Source organism: Schistocerca americana, unplaced genomic scaffold (genome assembly GCF_021461395.2).
Source record: "Schistocerca americana isolate TAMUIC-IGC-003095 unplaced genomic scaffold, iqSchAmer2.1 HiC_scaffold_588, whole genome shotgun sequence".
Classification (NCBI taxonomy): Eukaryota; Metazoa; Arthropoda; class Insecta; order Orthoptera; family Acrididae; genus Schistocerca; species Schistocerca americana.
The window spans coordinates 65,001-72,500 of NW_025726333.1; the positions used below are offsets into that span (position 1 = coordinate 65,001).

Genomic DNA, 7,500 nt, shown 5'->3' on the forward strand with positions numbered 1-7,500 from the left:
TCGTACCTTAACCTAACCTATGTCGTACCTTAACCTAACCTATGTCGTACCTTAACCTAACCTATGTCGTACCTTAACCTAACCTATGTCGTACCTTAACCTAACCTATGTCGTACCTTAACCTAACCTATGTCGTACCTTAACCTAACCTATGTCGTACCTTAACCTAACCTATGTCGTACCTTAACCTAACCTATGTCGTACCTTAACCTAACCTATGTCGTACCTTAACCTAACCTATGTCGTACCTTAACCTAACCTATGTCGTACCTTAACCTAACCTATGTCGTACCTTAACCTAACCTATGTCGTACCTTAACCTAACCTATGTCGTACCTTAACCTAACCTATGTCGTACCTTAACCTAACCTATGTCGTACCTTAACCTAACCTATGTCGTACCTTAACCTAACCTATGTCGTACCTTAACCTAACCTATGTCGTACCTTAACCTAACCTATGTCGTACCTTAACCTAACCTATGTCGTACCTTAACCTAACCTATGTCGTACCTTAACCTAACCTGTATTGCGCCTTAACCTAACCTGTATTGCGCCTTAACCTAACCTGTATTGCGCCTTAACCTAACCTGTATTGCGCCTTAACGTAACCTGTATTGCGCCTTAACGTAACCTGTATTGCGCCTTAACGTAACCTGTATTGCGCCTTAACGTAACCTGTATTGCGCCTTAACGTAACCTGTATTGCGCCTTAACGTAACCTGTATTGCGCCTTAACGTAACCTGTATTGCGCCTTAACGTAACCTGTATTGCGCCTTAACGTAACCTGTATTGCGCCTTAACGTAACCTGTATTGCGCCTTAACGTAACCTGTATTGCGCCTTAACGTAACCTGTATTGCGCCTTAACGTAACCTGTATTGCGCCTTAACGTAACCTGTATTGCGCCTTAACGTAACCTGTATTGCGCCTTAACGTAACCTGTATTGCGCCTTAACGTAACCTGTATTGCGCCTTAACGTAACCTGCATTGCGCCTTAACGTAACCTGCATTGCGCCTTAACGTAACCTGTATTGCGCCTTAACGTAACCTGTATTGCGCCTTAACGTAACCTGTATTGCGCCTTAACGTAACCTGTATTGCGCCTTAACGTAACCTGTATTGCGCCTTAACGTAACCTGTATTGCGCCTTAACGTAACCTGTATTGCGCCTTAACGTAACCTGTATTGCGCCTTAACGTAACCTGTATTGCGCCTTAACGTAACCGATATTGCGCCTTAACGTAACCTATATTGCGCCGTAACGTAACCTATATTGCGCCGTAACGTAACCCACATTGCCCCTTAACGTAACCCACATTGCCCCTTAACGTAACCCACATTGCCCCTTAACGTAACCCAACACACGTTGGGCCTTAACCCAACACACGTTGGGCCTTAACCCAACACACGTTGGGCCTTAACCCAACACACGTTGGGCCTTAACCCAACACACGTTGGGCCTTAACCCAACACACGTTGGGCCTTAACCCAACACACGTTGGGCCTTAACCCAACACACGTTGGGCCTTAACCCAACACACGTTGGGCCTTAACCCAACACACGTTGGGCCTTAACCCAACACACGTTGGGCCTTAACCCAACACACGTTGGGCCTTAACCTGCTCTGTAATTGTCATACGACGCGTTAAATTAGTGTAGTGTTGCCTAACTGCAACCCCCGCAATATAGTTTGCTACTCGCACTGCCCGGTCCCCAGTGTATCGCTTCATGTTAAACACCTTGCAGCTATACACTGTAATGTGGATGGCAGCAGGACGTACATGCTCAATGCCCTTTGAGTTGTTCATTGGCATTTGCAGTTGTTCATTGGCATTCGCATGTGCGAAGCACTTAGCCTACGCTGTGGTACGGCCTGTGTCAACTGTCCGCTGATGTTGTACGTCCAAATCACACACTGTACTGCACATTGGTCCTCATGTACTGAATGATACATCGTGGTACATGTGACCGTACAACGACTGCGCCAACAACGGCGAACCATGCGGTCCAAATGTTGTGCACTCAGCTACGTGTCGTCTCCCTATAAGAGCTGGATTGCAGTGTGGTATGCCCTGGATGGCGATCAGCATGAGCCGTCTGTTGATGTAGTGGCGCGTGTTGTCAGACGTAGTCGTCTCTTCTCACACACCGTGATAGCATGGTGCACTGCGTTCCACATCTGCGACATGCGACAGAGGCCGGTTGACAGTCGTTCGCGCAATGGACATCGCATACGTACGGGGGCCACCTTCCACGTGTTCGCGAAGCGTGCACATGTTGTTGCGTGTATGTGGGCAGACATAGTGTGTCGTGACACCTGACACAGGCATGCAACAATCGTTGAATTTGCAAATGGCGATGGACGCCTACGTTTGCTGGTGACGTTATGCAAATGAACAACTGGTAAACCGTTGTGGTGCGGTTGTTCTCGCTAGAGGTGAATCAGTGATGGCGACGATCGGTTGAGCTACCAACCGGTTGTTCCAGCGATACCCACCATGCCCACGAACGTGAATGGCATCTGGGTGTGAAGCGATACGCGGCGGTGGCTGGGTGGGACCGTCCCCGGCCGGTGAGGGGGGGCCTCCCGGCGTGCTGGCCGCGCGGTGCGTGGGCGCACGCGCTACAGCCGGCTGGTGGGGGCGGCCAGTGGCAGGCGCGCCGGCCGACGGAGGCGGCAGGCGGCGCAGCTGCGCGCCGGCGCACCCTGCACGCGGCGCCGTGCGGCCAAAGTAGGTCCTCGCGGGCCCGGTGCGAAGCGCGGTGGACATCTGCAGTGTGCTGGTCCGATTGAGGACTGTGTGCGCTGAGGATGCGCCGCCGCCCGGCGCTCGGCGCCGCGACGCCGTCTGCTGCTCGGTCGCCTCTGCGGTTCTCGCAGGTGGTTTGTATCGCAGCTGTGCGGACGTGTTGGCGCGTGCGCTGTGCTGGGAGAGTTCGCTTCGGCACCCAAGTGGGGCTTTTGTCCTTCTGTGGCGCTGGCGTTGGAGCTGCCGGTCACCGTAGGTGGCGCGTGTTGTCTCCCGCCGGCAATGCCACGACAGCACGCTCCCGGGCCTCTGTCGGCAGCGGCAAGCTCAGTTGGGAGCACGGGTGGTCGCACCTAAAGCGTCTACTCGCCAAACTCCGGGCGATTGCGCCTCTCTCGAACCCGACCAAGTACTTAGGACGGCGCTGCGCGCCGCCGGGACCTGAGAGGGTTTCGAGGTGTATTGTGCAGGGGAGCTCAGCCTCCTCCTGTTTGCAGAATAATTGAGCGGACGCTTGCGTGTTCGCGCGGGCCCCCGGGACACACTCCCGGGCGGCCGGCTGCTCAGCTCTAGTTGACGCAGCTCCCTGGTTGATCCTGCCAGTAGTCATATGCTTGTCTCAAAGATTAAGCCATGCATGTCTCAGTACAAGCCGCATTAAGGTGAAACCGCGAATGGCTCATTAAATCAGTTATGGTTCCTTAGATCGTACCCACGTTACTTGGATAACTGTGGTAATTCTAGAGCTAATACATGCAAACAGAGTCCCGACCAGAGATGGAAGGGACGCTTTTATTAGATCAAAACCAATCGGTCGGCTCGTCCGGTCCGTTTGCCTTGGTGACTCTGAATAACTTTGGGCTGATCGCACGGTCCTCGTACCGGCGACGCATCTTTCAAATGTCTGCCTTATCAACTGTCGATGGTAGGTTCTGCGCCTACCATGGTTGTAACGGGTAACGGGGAATCAGGGTTCGATTCCGGAGAGGGAGCCTGAGAAACGGCTACCACATCCAAGGAAGGCAGCAGGCGCGCAAATTACCCACTCCCGGCACGGGGAGGTAGTGACGAAAAATAACGATACGGGACTCATCCGAGGCCCCGTAATCGGAATGAGTACACTTTAAATCCTTTAACGAGTATCTATTGGAGGGCAAGTCTGGTGCCAGCAGCCGCGGTAATTCCAGCTCCAATAGCGTATATTAAAGTTGTTGCGGTTAAAAAGCTCGTAGTTGGATTTGTGTCCCACGCTGTTGGTTCACCGCCCGTCGGTGTTTAACTGGCATGTATCGTGGGACGTCCTGCCGGTGGGGCGAGCCGAAGGCGTGCGACGCGCCTCGTGCGTGCTCGTGCGTCCCGAGGCGGACCCCGTTGCAATCCTACCAGGGTGCTCTTGAGTGAGTGTCTCGGTGGGCCGGCACGTTTACTTTGAACAAATTAGAGTGCTTAAAGCAGGCAAGCCCGCCTGAATACTGTGTGCATGGAATAATGGAATAGGACCTCGGTTCTATTTTGTTGGTTTTCGGAACCCGAGGTAATGATTAATAGGGACAGGCGGGGGCATTCGTATTGCGACGTTAGAGGTGAAATTCTTGGATCGTCGCAAGACGAACAGAAGCGAAAGCATTTGCCAAGTATGTTTTCATTAATCAAGAACGAAAGTTAGAGGTTCGAAGGCGATCAGATACCGCCCTAGTTCTAACCATAAACGATGCCAGCCAGCGATCCGCCGCAGTTCCTCCGATGACTCGGCGGGCAGCCTCCGGGAAACCAAAGCTTTTGGGTTCCGGGGGAAGTATGGTTGCAAAGCTGAAACTTAAAGGAATTGACGGAAGGGCACCACCAGGAGTGGAGCCTGCGGCTTAATTTGACTCAACACGGGAAACCTCACCAGGCCCGGACACCGGAAGGATTGACAGATTGATAGCTCTTTCTTGATTCGGTGGGTGGTGGTGCATGGCCGTTCTTAGTTGGTGGAGCGATTTGTCTGGTTAATTCCGATAACGAACGAGACTCTAGCCTGCTAACTAGTCGCGTGACATCCTTCGTGCTGTCAGCGATTACTTTTCTTCTTAGAGGGACAGGCGGCTTCTAGCCGCACGAGATTGAGCAATAACAGGTCTGTGATGCCCTTAGATGTTCTGGGCCGCACGCGCGCTACACTGAAGGAATCAGCGTGTCTTCCTAGGCCGAAAGGTCGGGGTAACCCGCTGAACCTCCTTCGTGCTAGGGATTGGGGCTTGCAATTGTTCCCCATGAACGAGGAATTCCCAGTAAGCGCGAGTCATAAGCTCGCGTTGATTACGTCCCTGCCCTTTGTACACACCGCCCGTCGCTACTACCGATTGAATGATTTAGTGAGGTCTTCGGACTGGTACGCGGCATTGACTCTGTCGTTGCCGATGCTACCGGAAAGATGACCAAACTTGATCATTTAGAGGAAGTAAAAGTCGTAACAAGGTTTCCGTAGGTGAACCTGCGGAAGGATCATTACCGACTAGACTGCATGTCGTTCGATGTGCGTGTCGTGTCGCGCAACACGCTACCTGTACGGCTCGCAGTAGCCGTGCGCCGCGTGCGGAACCACGCGTGCTTCTCAAAACTAACGCCAATGTTGTGTGGTACGAGCGCTGAAGCGCTGGAGCGGCTGGCCTGCGGCACCTGGCGCCTGGCGCCGGTTTTGAATGACTTTCGCCCGACTGCCTGTCCGCTCCGGTGTGGAGCCGTACGACGCCCATCGGCCGTGAGGCCGTTGGACACAGAACGCTTGAACAGGGGCCGCCACACGCCTACGTCCCGCCTATGCAACTGTCTTGAAAGAGACAGTGGAAACTAAGAAAAGATCACCCAGGACGGTGGATCACTCGGCTCGTGGGTCGATGAAGAACGCAGCAAATTGCGCGTCGACATGTGAACTGCAGGACACATGAACATCGACGTTTCGAACGCACATTGCGGTCCATGGATTCCGTTCCCGGGCCACGTCTGGCTGAGGGTCGGCTACGTATACTGAAGCGCGCGGCGTTTGCCCCGCTTCGCAGACCTGGGAGCGTCGCGGCCGCCTGTGGGGCCGGCCGCGCCTCCTGAAACGTGCGATGCGCGCCCGTCGCCTGGCGGTTCGCATACCGGTACTTACTCGGTAGCGTGCACAGCCGGCTGGCGGTGTGGCGTGCGACACCTCGTACAACGACCTCAGAGCAGGCGAGACTACCCGCTGAATTTAAGCATATTACTAAGCGGAGGAAAAGAAACTAACAAGGATTCCCCCAGTAGCGGCGAGCGAACAGGGAAGAGTCCAGCACCGAACCCCGCAGGCTGCCGCCTGTCGTGGCATGTGGTGTTTGGGAGGGTCCACTACCCCGACGCCTCGCGCCGAGCCCAAGTCCAACTTGAATGAGGCCACGGCCCGTAGAGGGTGCCAGGCCCGTAGCGGCCGGTGCGAGCGTCGGCGGGACCTCTCCTTCGAGTCGGGTTGCTTGAGAGTGCAGCTCCAAGTGGGTGGTAAACTCCATCTGAGACTAAATATGACCACGAGACCGATAGCGAACAAGTACCGTGAGGGAAAGTTGAAAAGAACTTTGAAGAGAGAGTTCAAAAGTACGTGAAACCGTTCTGGGGTAAACGTGAGAAGTCCGAAAGGTCGAACGGGTGAGATTCACGCCCATCCGGCCACAGGCCTCCGCCCTCGGCAGATGGGGCCGGCCGCCCGCGCGGAGCAATCCGCGGCGGGGTCGTGTCCGGTTGCCTTTCCACTCGCCGCGGGGTGGGGCCGTTCCGGTGTGCGGTGGGCCGCACTTCTCCCCTAGTAGGACGTCGCGACCCGCTGGGTGCCGGCCTACGGCCCGGGTGCGCAGCCTGTCCTTCCGCGGGCCTCGGTTCGCGTCTGTTGGGCAGAGCCCCGGTGTCCTGGCTGGCTGCCCGGCGGTATATCTGGAGGAGTCGATTCGCCCCTTTGGGCGCTCGGGCTCCCGGCAAGCGCGCGCGGTTCTTCCCGGATGACGGACCTACCTGGCCCGGCCCCGGACCCGCGCCGCTGTTGGCTCGGGATGCTCTCGGGCGGAATAATCGCTCCCGTCAGCGGCGCTTCAGCTTTGGACAATTTCACGACCCGTCTTGAAACACGGACCAAGGAGTCTAACATGTGCGCGAGTCATTGGGCTGTACGAAACCTAAAGGCGTAATGAAAGTGAAGGTCTCGCCTTGCGCGGGCCGAGGGAGGATGGGGCTTCCCCGCCCTTCACGGGGCGGCGGCCTCCGCACTCCCGGGGCGTCTCGTCCTCATTGCGAGGTGAGGCGCACCTAGAGCGTACACGTTGGGACCCGAAAGATGGTGAACTATGCCTGGCCAGGACGAAGTCAGGGGAAACCCTGATGGAGGTCCGTAGCGATTCTGACGTGCAAATCGATCGTCGGAGCTGGGTATAGGGGCGAAAGACTAATCGAACCATCTAGTAGCTGGTTCCCTCCGAAGTTTCCCTCAGGATAGCTGGTGCTCGTACGAGTCTCATCCGGTAAAGCGAATGATTAGAGGCCTTGGGGCCGAAACGACCTCAACCTATTCTCAAACTTTAAATGGGTGAGATCTCCGGCTTGCTTGATATGCTGAAGCCGCGAGCAAACGACTCGGATCGGAGTGCCAAGTGGGCCACTTTTGGTAAGCAGAACTGGCGCTGTGGGATGAACCAAACGCCGAGTTAAGGCGCCCGAATCGACGCTCATGGGAAACCATGAAAGGCGTTGGTTGCT

General features: G+C 55.3%; 3 non-coding genes across 3 annotated transcripts in view; all 3 read left to right on the plus strand.

Moving 5' to 3' along the window:
* Positions 1-3,337: 3,337 nt before the first annotated feature.
* On the plus strand, positions 3,338-5,247 carry LOC124587194. The gene has a single exon (XR_006975334.1). It is a non-coding gene; the product is annotated as a small subunit ribosomal RNA (ribosomal RNA).
* A 351-nt stretch (positions 5,248-5,598) lies between these two features.
* On the plus strand, positions 5,599-5,753 carry LOC124587189. Its single transcript, XR_006975329.1, has one exon. It is a non-coding gene; the product is annotated as a 5.8S ribosomal RNA (ribosomal RNA).
* Positions 5,754-5,941: 188 nt separating this feature from the next.
* Positions 5,942-7,500, plus strand: part of LOC124587198 — a 4,223-nt gene continuing 2,664 nt past the window's right edge. Inside the window, exon 1 of the ribosomal RNA XR_006975337.1 lies at positions 5,942-7,500. This exon is cut by the window's right edge and continues 2,664 nt beyond it. This is a non-coding gene — a ribosomal RNA (large subunit ribosomal RNA).